Genomic DNA, 22,628 nt, shown 5'->3' with positions numbered 1-22,628 from the left:
GTCGACTGTGACCTTTGGATTAAGGGCAATACGTACAGCTAGAAAATCGGCGGGTAGCTCGCAACCAGCAAAAATCTCCTCGCACATTTTGCAGGAGCGGTCTCCTAACAGGCCGGAAAATCTAGCACTTCAATTAGTGCTGGAATGGCACAATCGAAGGGCGGTATCCTTGCGGAGTACCGCCACAGATGAAAAACCGCAGTGTCAGGGCCTAAATGCTTGCAGCATGTACGCTCCACATGTGGGAGTCACACATGGTGGTGCGGGCCGATATGGCAACAGGCGACCGTCGAAAACATCGCAAAGGCAAGTGCCGGAGGGAACGACAAAATACGAGAGCACTCGTCAACAGCCCAGTACCACCCTCCATGTCGAGGAGTAAACTGCGACTCCCATTTGAACGCCGCTAGCTGCCAGGCCAGTGGAGAAGCCGTGAGGCCGCCCCACAGCAGCGCCAGGCCGGCGCGAGCTATACTGGCGCGAGCTACACCTAGCCGAGTGCTTACATCGTCCACCGCCTACTGCATATGTGTGTGTGCGTGTGTACCACGTATTCTGCGTGCGTGCGGCGGCGACGACGACGACGACGACGACGACGACGACGTTCGCGAGGAGCTAAGGTTATAACTCCAAAAAATATTATTAAAATTATCTGCGATAGGACCATAAGAGACGCTAACGAGGCATCCGAAGGCACTGTCCTGTGCCACCATAAATTACCAGCCTAGCGTAATGCGGCTGCAAGTGCGGTCTGGCTAACACCAAAAAAAAAAAAATTTCTTAAGATAATTTTAAATTAATTAAAAGAAATCGTGGTGTGTAAGCAACTAACTACTGGGCACATCAACAACTACGACAAGTTTTGCTACCAGCGGAATATCTGATCACTGCAGAATGTTAACCCATTTCAGGCTGTGTTTTAATTAATTTTAGGTGGGCCGATCCCGACGGTACTGCAATGCCGGGCCAACCCGCGACAGAGGTGGAGCAAGCCCCTAGCACTCCGTCATAAGCCAAAAATGAGTTTAATATTCTGGTCGTGCAATGCAGGACGTATCAGATATTAAGCTGATAAGAGCAGATACTACACTTTTTTTCCCTCCTACCTCCCCTATAGCCCTACCTTTTCCTCTCCAAAAATGCCGCCATCCTCTAGTGTCGACGCAGCACGTAAAGCAGGGTGTTGTTAGCAGCAAGACTTATTGCCATAAACCGAAAATAAAAGCGGAGGCATACTCTGCTATGCCTCAGGGGGCGACGACACACTCCTCAGAAGCACACTTCCCTCTGCAGGTGTGAGGCAAGTGATGATGTTAAAAACTAAATAGAAAGAAATAAATAAAGACAGAAATGAAGGCAAAAAAAAAAACAGCGACGGTAGCACACTCAAACGAAACTGGCGAGATAATCCCATAGCCCATAGAATTAACGAAGTAATAATCCCCTAAGATAGATTATGTGTTTTCCAATTTTCCAATAATTTTTCATACAACGTTCACACAATTTCCATGTTACCAATTTCCATATTATCAGTATCATAGAGCAGTCTACTCTAGTGATGCCCAGAAGGCCAATATCAAACCTGGGGTATGGTTAAGTCAAGAGTAGTTTGAAAGTCCAAGTGACAAAGATCCAGGGGTACACTCAGGCAATTCTTATACGAGGTGCCTTACTCAGCCTGGACCACCCTTTTGATAACCATGAACCATTGCAACTTTAAGAAATCTTGCAAAAGTAATGGTATATTTCCGGTCACATTCCGCCAGGCGATGCTGGCTCCAAAGGTAGTCCATGAAAGAGACAGCATTGGTGAGGCAAAGGTCATAGATCGTGAAAATGGTGTGCCCCAAGAGCCACACCACTGCGTTATGTCGTTTTCGGGGGTTGGTCTGAATATCAGGCGTAAGGAACCAGTCGATTGGCACATAGTCCAGTGTAGTCCCACCGATCAGCGCTAATAGCACACGTGCAAGGTCCCACACTTCTGTGACGTGAGGGCATAAGAGACGATGCTCTCTGGTGTCTACGTCACCACATCGGCCGCAAGCAGCCGAGGGCCATAGGCGGATGGCCGCCAAGCGATGATTAGTGGGTATTAAATTGTTTACAACGCGATACCATAGCGCTGAAACTTCTGTGGGGAGGGCTGGGTGGTTGATATTAGCCCAAGCTTGGTGCCAGATGACCGATGGTCGTCTGTCCTCCAATTTATGTGGTGTGGGCTGGCTCTCGAAGCGCCTAGTAAAGGCGCTTTGATGTGCGTGCCTTGTCGGTGGCCACTGTTAGGACGTAACTTTGATTGAGGTAATAGACCTTGACTGCCGTCATCCGGAATGTAATATGTGTCAAACATACTGGTTCACGCGCCGATTGTGGGCGATAACGGTCGAAAAGCACCGCTGTTGTCCCACCTGGGTCAATCTCACGCAAAGTGGCGATACGGTGAATCAGGATTGCCGCACATTTGCGGGGAAAGTCAATGAGTCCAAGGCCACCATCGACCTTTGGCAGTGTACAAGTCTGTGCATCAACTTTGAATAGTGCATGCCGCCACAACAGGCAATATACTGTTTGTGAGATGGCTCTGCTGGTTTGTTTCGGTAGCGTAAGGAGTTGTGCTACATACCATGCCCGTTATAGGATGTAAGTATTAATCAGTTGGATTCAATGATGGAGGTCGAGTCGTCGATCAGTGTGACTCACGCAAAGTCCTCTGATGCGCGTGAGAATCCGCCTGTACGTGAGTGTTAAGATGCGCTGCGGACAGGCAGTCACCTCAAGACCCAAGATACGTTGTTCCCCTACAATCCGGAACCATGGGCGCTCGATGGTCAATGATCGTGGTCCTAGTGGGATTAGCACCATTTTGTTGACTTTTAACATGGCACCGGATGCTCGTTCATAAACGTGGAGGACTCGGCGAACTGAATCGATGTCCCTGGCGTTTGCTACAAACACACCTACACCATCTGCGTATGCCGCACTGCGGAAGGTGACGCCTGGGAAAGGAACACCATCGACCATTCGTCCGATGTCACGCAGCACGGGGTCCAAAGCGATAAAATACACTGACAAGGGACACCCTTGTCGAACTGATCGTCTGATGGTAATTGGTCGTGATCTGCAGCCGTTAACAATGATTGTGGAATTTGCTCCATCCAAGAAGTGCCGGATGACTCTTATGAAGTGCTCCCCGAAACCCATCCGCGACATAACGGCCAGCAGGTAAGGATGGGAGACCCTATCGAAGGCACCGGCGAAATCTAGGGATCAATTGCAGCCGGGGTTCGAGCGTCGGCGGTGGGTGAGTAAGACAGCATCACGGTATATAGAAGCAGCGGTGAAGGTGGTTCGATTCGAAACGCCACATGATTGAGTGGGACAAAGTACCTTATTCATTACCTGTTTAAGACGTGAAGCCACACTTCGTGCCACCAACTTATAAACAGTGTTAAGAACGGTGATGGGACGTACGTCTCTAGCCCGACAGTCGACTGTGACCTTTGGATTAAGGGCAATACGTACAGCTAGAAAATCGGCGGGTAGCTTGTAACCTCCCCCCTCACTTATCGACCTTAATGACAGTGAAAAATTAAACCGCGTGTACCTAATGGTAATTTTGGAAAAGCAATCGTCACCGAAGTTAACCTGTCGGTAAAGAGGGAGGAAAGGGTTACATCTAAATGAAAGGAAAAATACAAATGAAACTGGTGGTAATTAATTTTGAAGAGGGATAAAGTTAATAAAGAAAGTAAATGTGCGGCCGTTACGTTAACAATTAACTAGCGGTAATTAGATATTTGAGATTTGGAGGAAATCACGGTCGCCAGTCCTAAGGACAATTACTATAGTAACTGAAAAAGTAAGGTTATTACACATATAATTAGCACTAGAAGCGTGGCAACTGAAGGTTGACACGTGTAGTGTGAAAACTGAAAGTTTGTCAGAAGTAATAAATTTCGCTACACTCTGACTTAATTTAGCAGAAGAATTAATAAAACCAGAAAACTGAAAGTTAATTTAGTGACTGAAATTAATAAGAAGCTTTCTTTCTGAAGCACATCGAAATCCAGTAAAATACGGTTAGTCTTGGACTACCTCAACAATCATTTCAAAAGCAACTTGACTCTACGCAATTTAGAAACAAGAGATTTAACTTTGAACTTGAATTAAATGATTCTGAACAATTAACAATAGTAAAATTTAGTACGTACCAAGCTGAGCTGCAGTCACAGGTAAGCTAAAATATGCTAACAAAACTCGCACTCTTAATTTGTGCTCGTGTAACCTAAATATTGTAGCCAGCTACTGAACTTTGAAATTAAAGCAGTGAAATCTAATTATATTATTTTAATGCTGGCGTTTGAATTTCAACGACACTCGGGTTCATTTCGGAAAAGGAAGGGACCCTGCTTGGCAATGCAATTGGGACAATGAGCAACAAAGGTTCATGCTAAGTTGCTGTAATTTTGCGAGGCAAATGGAACAATTTGAAAAGCTGAGGTCTGCCATACAGTTCTGAAACTTTACGTGCTTTTAGTCTTCCTTGTTGGTTGATTGAAGGTTTGAAGCCGTCGATCGAGGAGGTGGCGACAGTCACTCATTGTCGGCCGTCGCTGTTGCAGAAGCTGGATGTTGGCGCGCCTTCTTCTCGACACGGTCACCAGGCGAAACGGGCTCTTGATGTGCGCCAGCTAATGCTTCCCGTCCGCGACACCATGTCAGAAACTATCATCGCGAGTCGAGCGCAATTACATGCTGCCCAACCCCGAAAGCGCGGCAACTCGCGGGAGCGTCACACAACACCTGCTCCACTCGCTACTCCCGCCAGACTCTCACTGCTCCGCCCGCGCTCCACGCGGCAGCGTTAACACTCCCAAAGATCCTACACACTTTGATTCTTTACACGACCTATCGACGTAATCGTTCGATAGCAGTTTTCCCTAGGCAAGACCCAGCGTAAAAATACAACTAATATTTACGAAACAAACCAATTATACATCGACATAAGTGCATAAATATATATATATATATCCAAACAGTAAAGCAATTACAATATATAAAGAGACAGAAATGTCATATCTTGAGGTAACAAAACAAGGAAAAAAATAATAGTACCATAGATGGAAATAGGAGGATATGCATTTCCGGCGTTACACGTGCCCCACATTGTCTGAGGATGTTCGTGTAACGTAAACAGACTCAGAAAATGTCCCAAAAAAGAAACAGCGGAAATGCATATGCTCAAAACATCAAAAAAATTTAGCATTCGTCTAATTAACCATAAACCAATTTGTAGACAATAATAATTGAGTAGAGAAACTCCTAATCTTATTCCACTCTGTCATCTTGCACAAAATAAAACAGGTTGACAACATATCAAAATTCATAGAAAACATAGAAAACGGTTTAGCTATTCCAAAATCATTAAAATTCGTAACACTATAAGAAATGGAATACTATTTGCAAAATTGATCAGAGTACATGGTCATAAAAAACAGGTATATCAAAATACGCAAACTAATAATTAATTACATAGAATACACATATTTATGTAACCTTTTCATAATTAATATTCTCGTCATGTCCAATTAACGCTAAACAAGAAAATAATATACAGCAGATAAAATAAAACATAAATATTGACAGCAGAATCCTTTCACATCAGCTGTCCGGGAAGAAAAGCAACTCCACATTCCGTACTCGCGAGTAGAAAGGATGCCGACAGCGGCCCAAGAGCCAACAGCGGCACAAGAGCCGACAGCGGCTCGCCTCGCCAGTATTGTTGCGCCCGCGTGTGCGGCACGCTTGATCTCACTCGCCCTTGTGACAGCGTTTCCAGAACGTCCGTTCCACTGAATTCTTTCGGAAAAACTCACTCCCGAGTAATATCAAGGAGTCCATAAACACTATCACAGTGGATAACTCAACACTGTCCATCATCACACATGTACAAGCCTGAAACTTGAAACAGCGTCTAAGTACATCGGCAATGACTAATAAAAACACACATTCGCGAAATATTACAGAAAGTTACAAAATCATATTTACATTCCTTAATCTACTGTGACTCAGCTGAAAACTTAAACTAGCAGCTTGGATTTTTCAGTTGATTAGATCATGATTAAATTGATTAAAATTAAATTGATTAATCAAAATTAATTACTTATTAATTACAACTTCTTTAATGACCTTGGTCAGTCAAAAGCATGGCAATCTAGCAAATCGTTAAATCTTACACTCTATTTTACATACTGTATAAATTACCCATTGTGTGGTATTAATCGATCCTAGGTTGGTACAATTTCAAGTCTACAATATTCCGTAAGCATTTCTGTGAGGCATACCAATGACTTTATATGGTCCATTATAAACAAACTTAAATTTAGAGTTTTCATGGTCTATCTCGCTCGATTTCTCATGAGCTTTTACAAGTACTAAGTCTCCGAATGCAAACTTATCAAAACGCGCTTTAGCGTCATGACGACGTATGCGAGCATCGGCTTTTAGCTTCATTACTTCTCGCAAACGATCTTTTTTCACACCAATACTAATGTTAATCCGTGGAGGGAATTTGATTATCTCTTCCAATTCACTTTCTACACTTTTTTCAATGCCGAAATTCCTCATGTTATGGCAGTTCAAACTCATTCCTACGTCAATGTCATCCGGCCAGTTAACAATGTGTATAGGCTGGTATTGCCTATGCACACCGTCTCCTGCCTCGTCAAAACCAACTACCATTGTTTTATCTAGTGACATACATGTCAAAGTTTTGCTTTCGCAGTTAATCACTGCATGGTACTTTAATAGCCAATCTAACCCGATAATTACTTCCGTAGTTAAGTCTGGCACGACGACAAACTCTTGTTCAAATCGTGCCCCACATATCTCGAAGTTGAAAAAAATCTGTTTTGTGACCGGTTTACTGGCCTTCCCAGTAGCACCGATAATTTTCACTCCTGTTACTGGCATAACTACGATGCCAGGTCTGTCTTTCAGTAACTCAAATATTTTCCCAGATACAGCACTCAATTCTGCCCCGGTGTCAATCAACACGTTTAGTTGTAGGTCGTGCATATTAACGGACACTACTATCTGTCTACACTTGTCCTCGACTGTTTCTTTATTTTCCCACAGTAAATCCTCGTCTATATCCAGGTCATTCCAGAAAAAACCATCCGGCTTTGATCCTAAATCCGATTTATCTGGCGGCTTTTTCAGCCTCTGTTTACATACAGTTTTAATTTTAACACGTTTGTCCTGAGGCTTAGTCTGTAGCTTCGCCTCCAATACCGAAACCTTTTCCTGTAACTCGTCAACTAGTGAGTGTTGCTTTGCTATCAATTCACTAATCGTCACCTTCGTTGATTCCACTTTGGTCAGATTAATCTCATCCGCCAATCTACCTGGAGGAATGTGTCCAGTAGTTTCTGCAATTACTTCCGCTAGATCTGCGCAACCCACACTGCTATCGTCTGACCGTATAATGTCAGCTCTAACCTCATACACGTTGTAATCTATGTGCTTTTCTACCAATCGTGTCCGGCTATCACTAAAATTTTCGCAATCTTTCTCCTTAATACTCTCGCAATGTTTAAACTGGAGGTTTGCGTCGGATGGGTCGGTTACTTCTACCACTGAAACTTTCGGTAAGGCCTGCCGGTTAGGGCCAGAACTTTCCGTTACTACTTCAACATCTAACTCCTGCGGGACGAAACACGACGAATCTTGCTCGTGCTCCCCCTTAACATCAACTATTTCTAGTAAAGTCTGCCGATTAGGGCCAGAACTTTCTATCATTTCATAAACACTATCTTCCTGCGGGACGAGACGCGGAAAATCCTGCACGCGCTCCCCATAAACGCTTCTCCCATACAGACCCCTATAATCTCTTAGTTCGTCGTATAAGCGACCGAACTGCCTTAACCAGACCTCATCCCTCTCTGCATCCCCTCGCTCGATGACGGACGTGTTATCCGACATCTGATCTTCTCTCAACAATTGCGAATCATTCTTAAACTCAATCTCCAGTTCCGCTGTGGGTATTACAGCTGCCACTTTATAATCGATTTCTGGAACACTACTTAAATTGTTCTCACTGACAGTGAATGTACTACCTACTGCCGTGTATACAGCTGATCTACTACTTGTGGGCGCACTCCTTTCTCCTAACACTGGCACACACTCCCGCCGTTGATTATTCCACACGGAATTTTCATAATGACGATACCTCGTCCTCAACTCTTTCCAGGAAATCACTGATTGTCCTGTAATTGCTTCCTACGTAGCGTTTTGTATCATCTGGAAGCTTCTTGTAGAGTTCCCAGACTATTTCGGATTCCGTGCGGCGATCACGCAAATATTCCAACTTGCGGATCCAGCCCTCACAAAACTCCCTCATCGAACCGCGCGAATTCGCATCGAAAGGCCTCGATACGACAAATTCGCGCCAGACACTTTGCTGTTTTTGCTCCGACCAGTATTCAGCCAGAAACAAATTTTTAAACTCGTCAAAAGTCAGGTTCGTAATGTCGAGGTTTAAGCCCCAACGCTTGGCATCACCAGCCAGGACATCAATAACCGCATTAATTTTTCTCTCATTAGTCCATGATCTGGGTAAAACTCTTTCACAATTTTTAATGAAATCCGTCGGGTGTATACCGCCTTTCTTCAAGGGGTCGAACCGCTCCTCTTTCGTCAACAACTCCGAACTATGTGCACAGATTGGCACATAGCTCTGTTTTTCGTCAAGTTTCCTTTCTAATTCCGACACTCTCGTAATTACTTGGCAAGTGGTTGTCGCAAGCGTTTCCACTTCCCTCTTTTTCTCTTCGCTGGTATTAGCCTGCTCCCTCACTTTAGTGTCTACTTCGGACACTAAAGCCTTTAAAGTTTCCACCTTCTGTTGATCCTCTTTTTTCACTAATTGAATTTGTTCCGTCACCTTATTCTCGATGATCGGAGCAACTGCTTCTCCTACACTTTTCTCGATTCTGCTAATTTCGGAATCAAAGCGAGTATTTATGCTCGCAATTTCCGCCTGAACGCCTATCATTTCCTGTTTAAGATTACCGATTTCGGTATTAATTACAACAATATCTTCTTTGATTTTATCAACTTTTGTATTAACAACTCCAACATTGTGGTTAACAACATTAATAGCTTTGTTCTGATTGTCTAGCTTTCGTTCAATTTTTTCAGACTGAGCTTCTTGCTTGGCAGACAGAGCTATAATTTCTGCCGATTGACTCTTGATTTCATTAATCAAAGCATTCAATAAATCAGTTAAATTCCCAGAGACTACCGGTTTTACTTCCGTAGCTGGTTCCTCTATACATGTTCCCCCGTATTCATCATCAAGGGGTACAGATTTGATTTTCGCTTCCGATTCCGAAACATTTTCTAAAGTTTGGAATTCCATTTCTGCTCTTTGTTGCGTTTCGGCGGTCGCGTCTTTCATGCTAGCCGCCTGCCCCTGAATAATGGGAACCGCCGTGCGCGTTTCCCACTGTTCGACCGATTGTTCCGTATCCAAGTCTACCAAATTTTGGTAATTGTTGCCTTCACTCATTTTAATAATTTTCAATATAAATGCCAAATCTCAAATATAATTAGATTTACTCCCACTACTTAATGTCGCTGACGTAACGACCTGTTCGTAACCAATACTTTGTTACGAGATTTGCACAATGCAAACTTCGTGTCCAGAACAACCTCAAAATTGAAGATTGTCCTGTCACGGTCGCCACGTGTAACCTCCCCCCTCACTTATCGACCTTAATGACAGTGAAAAATTAGACCGCGTGTACCTAATGGTAATTTTGGAAAAGCAATCGTCACCGAAGTTAACCTGTCGGTAAAGAGGGAGGAAAGGGTTACATCTAAATGAAAGGAAAAATACAAATGAAACTGGTGGTAATTAATTTTGAAGAGGGATAAAGTTAATAAAGAAAGTAAATGTGCGGCCGTTACGTTAACAATTAACTAGCGGTAATTAGATATTTGAGATTTGGAGGAAATCACGGTCGCCAGTCCTAAGGACAATTACTATAGTAACTGAAAAAGTAAGGTTATTACACATATAATTAGCACTAGAAGCGTGGCAACTGAAGGTTGACACGTGTAGTGTGAAAACTGAAAGTTTGTCAGAAGTAATAAATTTCGCTACACTCTGACTTAATTTAGCAGAAGAATTAATAAAACCAGAAAACTGAAAGTTAATTTAGTGACTGAAATTAATAAGAAGCTTTCTTTCTGAAGCACATCGAAATCCAGTAAAATACGGTTAGTCTTGGACTACCTCAACAATCATTTCAAAAGCAACTTGACTCTACGCAATTTAGAAACAAGAGATTTAACTTTGAACTTGAATTAAATGATTCTGAACAATTAACAATAGTAAAATTTAGTACGTACCAAGCTGAGCTGCAGTCACAGGTAAGCTAAAATATGCTAACAAAACTCGCACTCTTAATTTGTGCTCGTGTAACCTAAATATTGTAGCCAGCTACTGAACTTTGAAATTAAAGCAGTGAAATCTAATTATATTATTTTAATGCTGGCGTTTGAATTTCAACGACACTCGGGTTCATTTCGGAAAAGGAAGGGACCCTGCTTGGCAATGCAATTGGGACAATGAGCAACAAAGGTTCATGCTAAGTTGCTGTAATTTTGCGAGGCAAATGGAACAATTTGAAAAGCTGAGGTCTGCCATACAGTTCTGAAACTTTACGTGCTTTTAGTCTTCCTTGTTGGTTGATTGAAGGTTTGAAGCCGTCGATCGAGGAGGTGGCGACAGTCACTCATTGTCGGCCGTCGCTGTTGCAGAAGCTGGATGTTGGCGCGCCTTCTTCTCGACACGGTCACCAGGCGAAACGGGCTCTTGATGTGCGCCAGCTAATGCTTCCCGTCCGCGACACCATGTCAGAAACTATCATCGCGAGTCGAGCGCAATTACATGCTGCCCAACCCCGAAAGCGCGGCAACTCGCGGGAGCGTCACACAACACCTGCTCCACTCGCTACTCCCGCCAGACTCTCACTGCTCCGCCCGCGCTCCACGCGGCAGCGTTAACACTCCCAAAGATCCTACACACTTTGATTCTTTACACGACCTATCGACGTAATCGTTCGATAGCAGTTTTCCCTAGGCAAGACCCAGCGTAAAAATACAACTAATATTTACGAAACAAACCAATTATACATCGACATAAGTGCATAAATATATATATATATATATCCAAACAGTAAAGCAATTACAATATATAAAGAGACAGAAATGTCATATCTTGAGGTAACAAAACAAGGAAAAAAATAATAGTACCATAGATGGAAATAGGAGGATATGCATTTCCGGAGTTACACGTGCCCCACATTGTCTGAGGATGGTTGGTTGGTTTGGGGGGATGAAAGGGACCAGACTGCCATGGTCATCGGTCCCTTTTTCCAAAGACAAAGAACACCCACAGAGAAGAAAAAAAGAGGAACAGAAGAGATCACAGACGATACAGAACAAGAGAGACGGAGACAAGGACAAGACAAAACGAACTAAAACCACACAGAGTGTGACGGTGGTTGGCCGACCATAGAAATAAATAAGGAAAAGCCAACCACTTAGAAACACATTAAAAAACCAGTGGAAAATCATAGGCCAAAGGCCAGAGTCAACACAAAACAATAAAATAAAACAGAAACACTCAGAGTAAATGATAAAATCCCCCTGCCCGAAGAAAACGTAAAACTAAGTCAGCCATAGTGGAGTCGTCTGTTAAAAGGGCAGGGAGCGTAGCAGGCAGCGCAAATGTCTGCCTGACCACTGCTAAAAGGGGGCAGGCCAGCAAAATGTGGGCCACTGTCAAAGCTGCCCCACAGCGACAGAGAGGAGGGTCCTCCCGGCGCAGTAAATAACTGTGTGTCAGCCGGGAGTGGCCAATGCGGAGCCGGCAAAGAACTACTGAGTCCCTGCGAGTGGCTCGCAGAGATGACCGCCACACAGCCGTCGTCTCCTTGACAGCATGGAGTTTATTGCGCATTGGCAGTTCGCGCCATTCATCGTCCCATAGCGCCAAGATTTTGCGGCGGAAGACTGCCCGCAAATCAGGCTCTGGGAGGCCAACGTCCAGAGATGGCTGACTGGTGGCCTCTTTCGCCAGGCGGTCAACATGTTCGTTACCCGGGATACCGACATGACCGGGGGTCCACACAAAGACCACAGAGCGGCCGCAACAGGCGAGAGTATGCAGAGACTCGTGGATAGCCATTACCAAACGAGAACGAGGGAAACACTGGTCGAGAGCTCGTAAACCGCTCAGGGAATCGCTACAGATAACGAAGGACTCGCCTGAGCAGGAGCGGATATACTCTAGGGCACGAAAGATGGCGACCAGTTCAGCAGTGTAAACGCTGCAGCCATCCGGCAAGGAACGTTGTTCGGAAAGGTCCCCTAGAGTGAGCGCATATCCGACACGACCAGCAACCATCGAACCGTCAGTGTAAACAACACCAGAGTCCTGATACGTGGCCAGGATAGAATAAAAGCGGCGGCGGAAGGCCTCTGGAGGGACTGAGTCCTTAGGGCCCTGTGCCAAGTCGAGCCGAAGGCTAGGGCGACGAACACACCATGGGGGTGTATGCAAAGTAGCCCGGAAAGGAGGTGGAACAGTGAAACCCTGGAGCCCAGAGAGAAGCTCCTTGACGCGGACCGCTATTGTACAACCAGACCGGGGCCGACGTTCTGGCATACGGACGACCGACCGCGGGAACAGGAGACGATAGTTTGGATGCCCGGGCGAGCTTAGAACATGGGCAGCATAAGCGGCCAGCAAACGTTGGCGTCGGAACCGCAGCGGAGGTACACCTGCCTCCACTAGTACGCTGTCCACAGGGCTGGTGCGGAAAGCACCAGTGGCAAGGCGTATCCCGCTGTGGAGAATCGGGTCCAGCACCCGTAACGCAGATGGGGATGCTGAGCCATAAGCCAGGCTCCCATAATCCAGACGGGACTGGATTAACGCCTGGTAGAGCCGCAACAGTGTAGAGCGGTCGGCGCCCCAGTGGGTGTTGCTCAAGCATCGCAGAGCGTTTAGATGCCGCCAACACGTCTGTTTAAGCTGCCGGATATGAGGCAGCCAAGTCAACCGGGCATCGAAAACCACCCCCAAAAACCTGTGGGTCCCCACCACAGCAAGGAGTTCGTCGGCAAGATAAAGCCGCGGCTCAGGATGGACTGTTCGGCACCGGCAGAAATGCATAACGCAGGTCTTGGCTGCCGAAAACTGAAACCCATGCGCTACAGCCCAAGACTGCGCCTTACGGATAGCGCCCTGTAGCTGACGTTCAACAGCTGCAATGCCAGTAGAGCTGTAATAAAGGCAGAAGTCGTCAGCATACAGGGAAGCGGAGACAGAATTTCCCACGGCCGCAGCAAGCCCGTTAATGGCTATTAAAAACAGACAGACACTTAAAACAGAGCCCTGTGGCACACCGTTCTCCTGGACGTGGGAGGAACTATACGAGGCCGCGACTTGCACGCGGAAGGTACGACACGACAGAAAATTGCGGATAAAAATCGGCAGAGGACCCCGAAGACCCCATCCATGGAGCGTAGAAAGAATGTGATGACGCCACGTCGTATCGTACGCCTTCCGCATGTCGAAAAAGACAGCGACCAGGTGCTGACGGCGGGAAAAGGCAGTACGGATGGCCGACTCCAGGCTCACCAGATTGTCGGTGGCGGAGCGGCCTTTACGGAACCCACCCTGAGACGGAGCCAGAAGGCCCCGAGACTCCAGTACCCAATGCAAGCGCCGGCTCACCATCCGTTCAAGCAACTTGCAAAGAACGTTGGTGAGGCTAATGGGACGGTAGCTGTCCACCTCCAGAGGGTTCTTTCCAGGTTTCAAAACGGGGATGACAATGCCTTCCCGCCATTGCGACGGAAACTCCCCCTCGACCCAAAGACGGTTGTAAAGATCGAGAAGGCGCCGCTGGCAGTCCACTGAAAGGTGTTTCAGCATCTGACAGTGGATGCCATCTGGCCCAGGAGCGGTATCAGGGCAAGCAGCGAGGGCACTGCGAAATTCCCACTCACTAAATGGAGCATTGTAAGATTCTGGGTGGTTGGTGCGAAACGAAAGGCTCCGACGTTCCATCCGCTCTTTAATGGAGCGGAAGGCCTGGGGGTAATTCGCAGAAGCGGAACTCATAGCAAAATGCTCTGCTAACCGATTGGCAATGACGTTGGAGTCAGTACAAACTGCTCCATTCAGTGAGAGCGCAGGGACGCTGGCAGGTGGCCGATAGCCGTAGACGCGTCTAATCTTGGCCCAGACCTGCGAGGGAGTGACATGGATTCCAATGGTGGACACATACCGCTCCCAGCACTCCTTCTTGCCTTGGCGGATAAGGAGGCGGGCCCGCGCACGCAGCCGTTTGAAGGCGATAAGGTGGTCGAGGGAGGGGTGTCGCTTGTGACGCTGGAGCGCCCGCCGGCGATCTTTAATCGCTTCAGCGATCTCAGGCGACCACCAAGGCACAGCCTTCCGCCGAGGGGACCCACAGGAATGGGGAATGGCAGATTCGGCGGCAGTAACGATGCCGGTGGTGACCGATTGAACCACCGCATCAATGTCATCGGTAGAGAGAGGCTCAAAAGCGGCAGCGGAGGAGAACAAGTCCCAGTCAGCCTTATTCATAGCCCATCTGCTAGGGCGCCCAGAAGAGTGGCGCTGTGGTAGTGACAAAAAGATCGGAAAATGGTCACTACCACACAGGTCGTCATGCACACTCCATTGGACAGACGGTAAGAGGCTATGGCTACAGATTGAAAGGTCAATGGCGGAGTAGGTGCCATGCGCCACACTGAAGTGTGTGAAGGCACCATCATTTAACATCGAGAGATCGAGCTGCGACAATAAATGCTCAATGATGGCGCCTCGACCTGTTGCCACTGACCCACCCCACAGAGGGTTATGAGCGTTGAAGTCGCCCAATAGCAAGAAAGGTGGCGGCAATTGGGCGACCAGCGCAGCCAGGACATGCTGCGAGACATCACCATCCGGTGGAATGTAAAGACTGCAGACGGTAACAGCCTGTGGCGTCCACACACGTACAGCGACAGCCTCTAAAGGCGTCTGGAGAGGGACAGACTCGCTGTGCAGAGTGTGAAGGACATAAATGCAGACGCCACCAGACACCCTTTCATAAGCTGCTCGGTTCTTGTAATAACCCCGATACCCACGGAGGGCGGGGGTTCGCATCGCCGGAAACCAAGTTTCCTGGAGAGCAATGCAGAAGAAAGGGCGAAGGCTGAGAAGTTGGCGGAGCTCAGCTAAATGGTGGAAAAAACCGCCGCAGTTCCACTGGAGGATGGTATTGTCCATGGCTGAGAAAGGCGTGAAAGGACTGGGAAGGCAATTTACGCCGCTTGTTCACTCACTGCCACCGATTCAGTACCCGGACGAGAGGCATCCATGGCGTCTGAGGGACCAGCGAGATCAAGGTCCTCAGCGGACGCTAGACTCTCGACTTCATCCTCAGACGCAGAGCGCGAAAGGTGCGGTGGGGTGGGTGCCACCGCAAGTTCTTTAGCCTTAGAGGTCTTGCTCTTGGACTTCTCTCGCTGAACCTTGGGTTTCACCGGCTGGGAAGGCTTCACCGATTCAGTCTCCGGGACAGAGGAGGATCGTGAAGCCCTACGCCCGGCTGCTGGTGAGGACTTATGCCACTGGTGGCCGTCATCCTTCCCGCTGGGGGAACCCTGGGAAGGGAGCGTCCCAAGGGAACCCTTACGGGCGAGAGTAGCCGAAGAAGTTAGGCGCTTCTCCGGCTGAGAAGCGGGGACGGACGTCCCCGACGGGTGGGAGGAGGTTGCTCCTGAGGTAGGTGGTGCAGGAGCAACCGGTTGGGGAGAGCCCCCCACGGGCAAGGGGGCAGAAGGAGTCGTACTGCTTATCGAGCTGGCTGGAAGTCTCGCAACTGATGGAGCTAGCACAGTTGTTGTAGCAGCTGCATACGAAGATGTCATTCTCACAGGATGGAGTCTGTCATATTTCCGTTTGGCCTCAGTATAGGTCAGACGGTCCAGGGTCTTATATTCCATGATTTTGCGCTCTTTCTGAAAGACTGTGCAGTCAGGCGAGCAAGGTGAATGGTGCTCCCCGCAGTTGACGCAGATGGGAGGCGGGGCACATGGAGTATCGGGATGAGACGGGCGTCCGCAATCTCGACATGTGAGGCTCGAAGTGCAGCGGGAAGACATATGGCCGAACTTCCAGCACTTGAAGCACCGCATCGGGGGAGGGATATAGGGCTTGACGTCACATCAGTAGACCATCACCTTGACCTTTTCCGGTAACGTATCACCCTCGAAGGCCGAGATGAAGGCACCGGTAGCAACCTGATTGTCCCTCGGACCCCGATGAACGCGCCGGACGAAATGAACACCTCTACGTTCTAAGTTGGCGCGCAGCTCGTCATCAGACTGCAAAAGGAGATCCCTATGGAAAATAACACCCTGGACCATATTTAAACTCTTATGTGGCGTAATAGAAACGTTAACATCCCCCAACTTGTCACAAGCAAGTAACCTGCGGGACTGGGCGGAGGATGCCGTTTGTATCAGTACTGACCCAGAGCGCATTTTAGACAAGCCCTCCACCTCCCCAAACTTGTCCTCTAAATGCTCTACAAAGAACTGAGGCTTCATGGACATAAAAGATTCCCCGTCAGCTCTGGTACAGACGAGATACCGGGGCGAGTATCTTTCGCTCTCATTCATAGCCCTTCGTTCCTCCCATGGTGTGGCCAGGGAGGGGAACGATTTGGGGTCATACACATTAGCCTTGAATTGAGCCTTGGAACGCTTAGAGACTGCTGACGGCTGGCCGCCAGCAAGAGATGATGTACCACGCTTCATTGCGGGTCATCCGCCCTGATGCCACCTACTCCGACCAAGGGCCCTCCCCACGGGCGCCACCCAGCCACAGCAAAGGCCACCTGGCAGGATGGCTATTGCCGGGAGTCCCGATGCCCCAGGGAGATGGGCATCTACTCCTTGGCATACGTGGGGAGTGAACGGCGCAGGCATCAGTAGAGCGATCCCTGTGTTGTCAGGGGGCTACAACCAAGAGGGTACATGGCGACCCCACCACAACGGACTGGCTACCGTGCTGGATCTTAGGTGCAAAAATGGCCAAGGTCGTCGTCACAGTTAAAAGAAACACTGCAGAGTGCAGCGTGGTAATCGCCCATGAGATCGAAAACGAGCGGGACACCATCGCAACGACGAGAAAGACGGCAATAGGTCTAATTGCACGAAGGATACAGTGCACCATGTAAGGTGCCCTTCCCCAATTGGCTCGCTCTTCGGAATAATTTGGATAGATGGAGGTCAAACCCGAGAGGGGACCATCACATAAGGCCGAAACGTTTGAGACTCCTTTTAGTCGCCTCTTACGACAGGCAGGAATACCGCGGGCCTATTCTATCCCCCGAACCCGCAGGGGGGGTCTGAGGATGTTCGTGTAACGTAAACAGACTCAGAAAATGTCCCAAAAAAGAAACAGCGGAAATGCATATGCTCAAAACATCAAAAAAATTTAGCATTCGTCTAATTAACCATAAACCAATTTGTAGACAATAATAATTGAGTAGAGAAACTCCTAATCTTATTCCACTCTGTCATCTTGCACAAAATAAAACAGGTTGACAACATATCAAAATTCATAGAAAACATAGAAAACGGTTTAGCTATTCCAAAATCATTAAAATTCGTAACACTATAAGAAATGGAATACTATTTGCAAAATTGATCAGAGTACATGGTCATAAAAAACAGGTATATCAAAATACGCAAACTAATAATTAATTACATAGAATACACATATTTATGTAACCTTTTCATAATTAATATTCTCGTCATGTCCAATTAACGCTAAACAAGAAAATAATATACAGCAGATAAAATAAAACATAAATATTGACAGCAGAATCCTTTCACATCAGCTGTCCGGGAAGAAAAGCAACTCCACATTCCGTACTCGCGAGTAGAAAGGATGCCGACAGCGGCCCAAGAGCCAACAGCGGCACAAGAGCCGACAGCGGCTCGCCTCGCCAGTATTGTTGCGCCCGCGTGTGCGGCACGCTTGATCTCACTCGCCCTTGTGACGGCGTTTCCAGAACGTCCGTTCCACTGAATTCTTTCGGAAAAACTCACTCCCGAGTAATATCAAGGAGTCCATAAACACTATCACAGTGGATAACTCAACACTGTCCATCATCACACATGTACAAGCCTGAAACTTGAAACAGCGTCTAAGTACATCGGCAATGACTAATAAAAACACACATTCGCGAAATATTACAGAAAGTTACAAAATCATATTTACATTCCTTAATCTACTGTGACTCAGCTGAAAACTTAAACTAGCAGCTTGGATTTTTCAGTTGATTAGATCATGATTAAATTGATTAAAATTAAATTGATTAATCAAAATTAATTACTTATTAATTACAACTTCTTTAATGACCTTGGTCAGTCAAAAGCATGGCAATCTAGCAAATCGTTAAATCTTACACTCTATTTTACATACTGTATAAATTACCCATTGTGTGGTATTAATCGATCCTAGGTTGGTACAATTTCAAGTCTACAATATTCCGTAAGCATTTCTGTGAGGCATACCAATGACTTTATATGGTCCATTATAAACAAACTTAAATTTAGAGTTTTCATGGTCTATCTCGCTCGATTTCTCATGAGCTTTTACAAGTACTAAGTCTCCGAATGCAAACTTAGCAAAACGCGCTTTAGCGTCATGACGACGTATGCGAGCATCGGCTTTTAGCTTCATTACTTCTCGCAAACGATCTTTTTTCACACCAATACTAATGTTAATCCGTGGAGGGAATTTGATTATCTCTTCCAATTCACTTTCTACACTTTTTTCAATGCCGAAATTCCTCATGTTATGGCAGTTCAAACTCATTCCTACGTCAATGTCATCCGGCCAGTTAACAATGTGTATAGGCTGGTATTGCCTATGCACACCGTCTCCTGCCTCGTCAAAACCAACTACCATTGTTTTATCTAGTGACATACATGTCAAAGTTTTGCTTTCGCAGTTAATCACTGCATGGTACTTTAATAGCCAATCTAACCCGATAATTACTTCCGTAGTTAAGTCTGGCACGACGACAAACTCTTGTTCAAATCGTGCCCCACATATCTCGAAGTTGAAAAAAATCTGTTTTGTGACCGGTTTACTGGCCTTCCCAGTAGCACCGATAATTTTCACTCCTGTTACTGGCATAACTACGATGCCAGGTCTGTCTTTCAGTAACTCAAATATTTTCCCAGATACAGCACTCAATTCTGCCCCGGTGTCAATCAACACGTTTAGTTGTAGGTCGTGCATATTAACGGACACTACTATCTGTCTACACTTGTCCTCGACTGTTTCTTTATTTTCCCACAGTAAATCCTCGTCTATATCCAGGTCATTCCAGAAAAAACCATCCGGCTTTGATCCTAAATCCGATTTATCTGGCGGCTTTTTCAGCCTCTGTTTACATACAGTTTTAATTTTAACACGTTTGTCCTGAGGCTTAGTCTGTAGCTTCGCCTCCAATACCGAAACCTTTTCCTGTAACTCGTCAACTAGTGAGTGTTGCTTTGCTATCAATTCACTAATCGTCACCTTCGTTGATTCCACTTTGGTCAGATTAATCTCATCCGCCAATCTACCTGGAGGAATGTGTCCAGTAGTTTCTGCAATTACTTCCGCTAGATCTGCGCAACCCACACTGCTATCGTCTGACCGTATAATGTCAGCTCTAACCTCATACACGTTGTAATCTATGTGCTTTTCTACCAATCGTGTCCGGCTATCACTAAAATTTTCGCAATCTTTCTCCTTAATACTCTCGCAATGTTTAAACTGGAGGTTTGCGTCGGATGGGTCGGTTACTTCTACCACTGAAACTTTCGGTAAGGCCTGCCGGTTAGGGCCAGAACTTTCCGTTACTACTTCAACATCTAACTCCTGCGGGACGAAACACGACGAATCTTGCTCGTGCTCCCCCTTAACATCAACTATTTCTAGTAAAGTCTGCCGATTAGGGCCAGAACTTTCTATCATTTCATAAACACTATCTTCCTGCGGGACGAGACGCGGAAAATCCTGCACGCGCTCCCCATAAACGCTTCTCCCATACAGACCCCTATAATCTCTTAGTTCGTCGTATAAGCGACCGAACTGCCTTAACCAGACCTCATCCCTCTCTGCATCCCCTCGCTCGATGACGGACGTGTTATCCGACATCTGATCTTCTCTCAACAATTGCGAATCATTCTTAAACTCAATCTCCAGTTCCGCTGTGGGTATTACAGCTGCCACTTTATAATCGATTTCTGGAACACTACTTAAATTGTTCTCACTGACAGTGAATGTACTACCTACTGCCGTGTATACAGCTGATCTACTACTTGTGGGCGCACTCCTTTCTCCTAACACTGGCACACACTCCCGCCGTTGATTATTCCACACGGAATTTTCATAATGACGATACCTGGGTTTTCTCCTGTTATTGGGCCGCCAAAATTTCTCCACGCCCGCTCGGCCCCTCACCGGCGCGGCTAATGGTTTCCCTGTCTCGTCCCAGCAGATACGCTCCCCGGATGCTGCTGAGGCGGCTGATCACACCCTCTGGCGTTATTACTATTCTGTGAAGCCGGTATCACGTTAGTATGATACTGGTTTCTGTCATTCCTGTTATCATTTGCATTGTACCGATTGTTATTACGGCCCGAACCATTATTGTTATTGCTGCGGTATGCATTATTCCCATGGTTATCGTTGTTATGGTTGGGGTGGTACCCGTTGTTGTTACCACGGTCTCTACCACTGTCGCGATTATTGCGCCAATTGTCCTCGTCCTCAACTCTTTCCAGGAAATCACTGATTGTCCTGTAATTGCTTCCTACGTAGCGTTTTGTATCATCTGGAAGCTTCTTGTAGAGTTCCCAGACTATTTCGGATTCCGTGCGGCGATCACGCAAATATTCCAACTTGCGGATCCAGCCCTCACAAAACTCCCTCATCGAACCGCGCGAATTCGCATCGAAAGGCCTCGATACGACAAATTCGCGCCAGACACTTTGCTGTTTTTGCTCCGACCAGTATTCAGCCAGAAACAAATTTTTAAACTCGTCAAAAGTCAGGTTCGTAATGTCGAGGTTTAAGCCCCAACGCTTGGCATCACCAGCCAGCACATCAATAACCGCATTAATTTTTCTCTCATTAGTCCATGATCTGGGTAAAACTCTTTCACAATTTTTAATGAAATCCGTCGGGTGTATACCGCCTTTCTTCAAGGGGTCGAACCGCTCCTCTTTCGTCAACAACTCCGAACTATGTGCACAGATTGGCACATAGCTCTGTTTTTCGTCAAGTTTCCTTTCTAATTCCGACACTCTCGTAATTACTTGGCAAGTGGTTGTCGCAAGCGTTTCCACTTCCCTCTTTTTCTCTTCGCTGGTATTAGCCTGCTCCCTCACTTTAGTGTCTACTTCGGACACTAAAGCCTTTAAAGTTTCCACCTTCTGTTGATCCTCTTTTTTCACTAATTGAATTTGTTCCGTCACCTTATTCTCGATGATCGGAGCAACTGCTTCTCCTACACTTTTCTCGATTCTGCTAATTTCGGAATCAAAGCGAGTATTTATGCTCGCAATTTCCGCCTGAATGCCTATCATTTCCTGTTTAAGATTACCGATTTCGGTATTAATTACAACAATATCTTCTTTGATTTTATCAACTTTTGTATTAACAACTCCAACATTGTGGTTAACAACATTAATAGCTTTGTTCTGATTGTCTAGCTTTCGTTCAATTTTTTCAGACTGAGCTTCTTGCTTGGCAGACAGAGCTATAATTTCTGCCGATTGACTCTTGATTTCATTAATCAAAGCATTCAATAAATCAGTTAAATTCCCAGAGACTACCGGTTTTACTTCCGTAGCTGGTTCCTCTATACATGTTCCCCCGTATTCATCATCAAGGGGTACAGATTTGATTTTCGCTTCCGATTCCGAAACATTTTCTAAAGTTTGGAATTCCATTTCTGCTCTTTGTTGCGTTTCGGCGGTCGCGTCTTTCATGCTAGCCGCCTGCCCCTGAATAATGGGAACCGCCGTGCGCGTTTCCCACTGTTCGACCGATTGTTCCGTATCCAAGTCTACCAAATTTTGGTAATTGTTGCCTTCACTCATTTTAATAATTTTCAATATAAATGCCAAATCTCAAATATAATTAGATTTACTCCCACTACTTAATGTCGCTGACGTAACGACCTGTTCGTAACCAATACTTTGTTACGAGATTTGCACAATGCAAACTTCGTGTCCAGAACAACCTCAAAATTGAAGATTGTCCTGTCACGGTCGCCACGTGTAACCTCACCCCTCACTTATCGACCTTAATGACAGTGAAAAATTAAACCGCGTGTACCTAATGGTAATTTTGGAAAAGCAATCGTCACTGAAGTTAACCTGTCGGTAAAGAGGGAGGAAAGGGTTACATCTAAATGAAAGGAAAAATACAAATGAAACTGGTGGTAATTAATTTT

The 22,628-nt window shown here is 46.3% G+C and overlaps 1 pseudogene; it reads right to left on the bottom strand.

Moving 5' to 3' along the window:
• Positions 1-928: 928 nt before the first annotated feature.
• On the bottom strand, positions 929-1,141 carry LOC126422458 (U2 spliceosomal RNA; annotated as a pseudogene).
• Between the last annotated feature and the right edge of the window lie 21,487 nt (positions 1,142-22,628).

The sequence above is a fragment of the Schistocerca serialis genome, chromosome 1 (assembly GCF_023864345.2).
Source record: "Schistocerca serialis cubense isolate TAMUIC-IGC-003099 chromosome 1, iqSchSeri2.2, whole genome shotgun sequence".
Classification (NCBI taxonomy): Eukaryota; Metazoa; Arthropoda; class Insecta; order Orthoptera; family Acrididae; genus Schistocerca; species Schistocerca serialis.
Note: the sequence above shows the minus strand (reverse complement) of the source record. Positions and strands in the feature narration are given on the sequence as shown.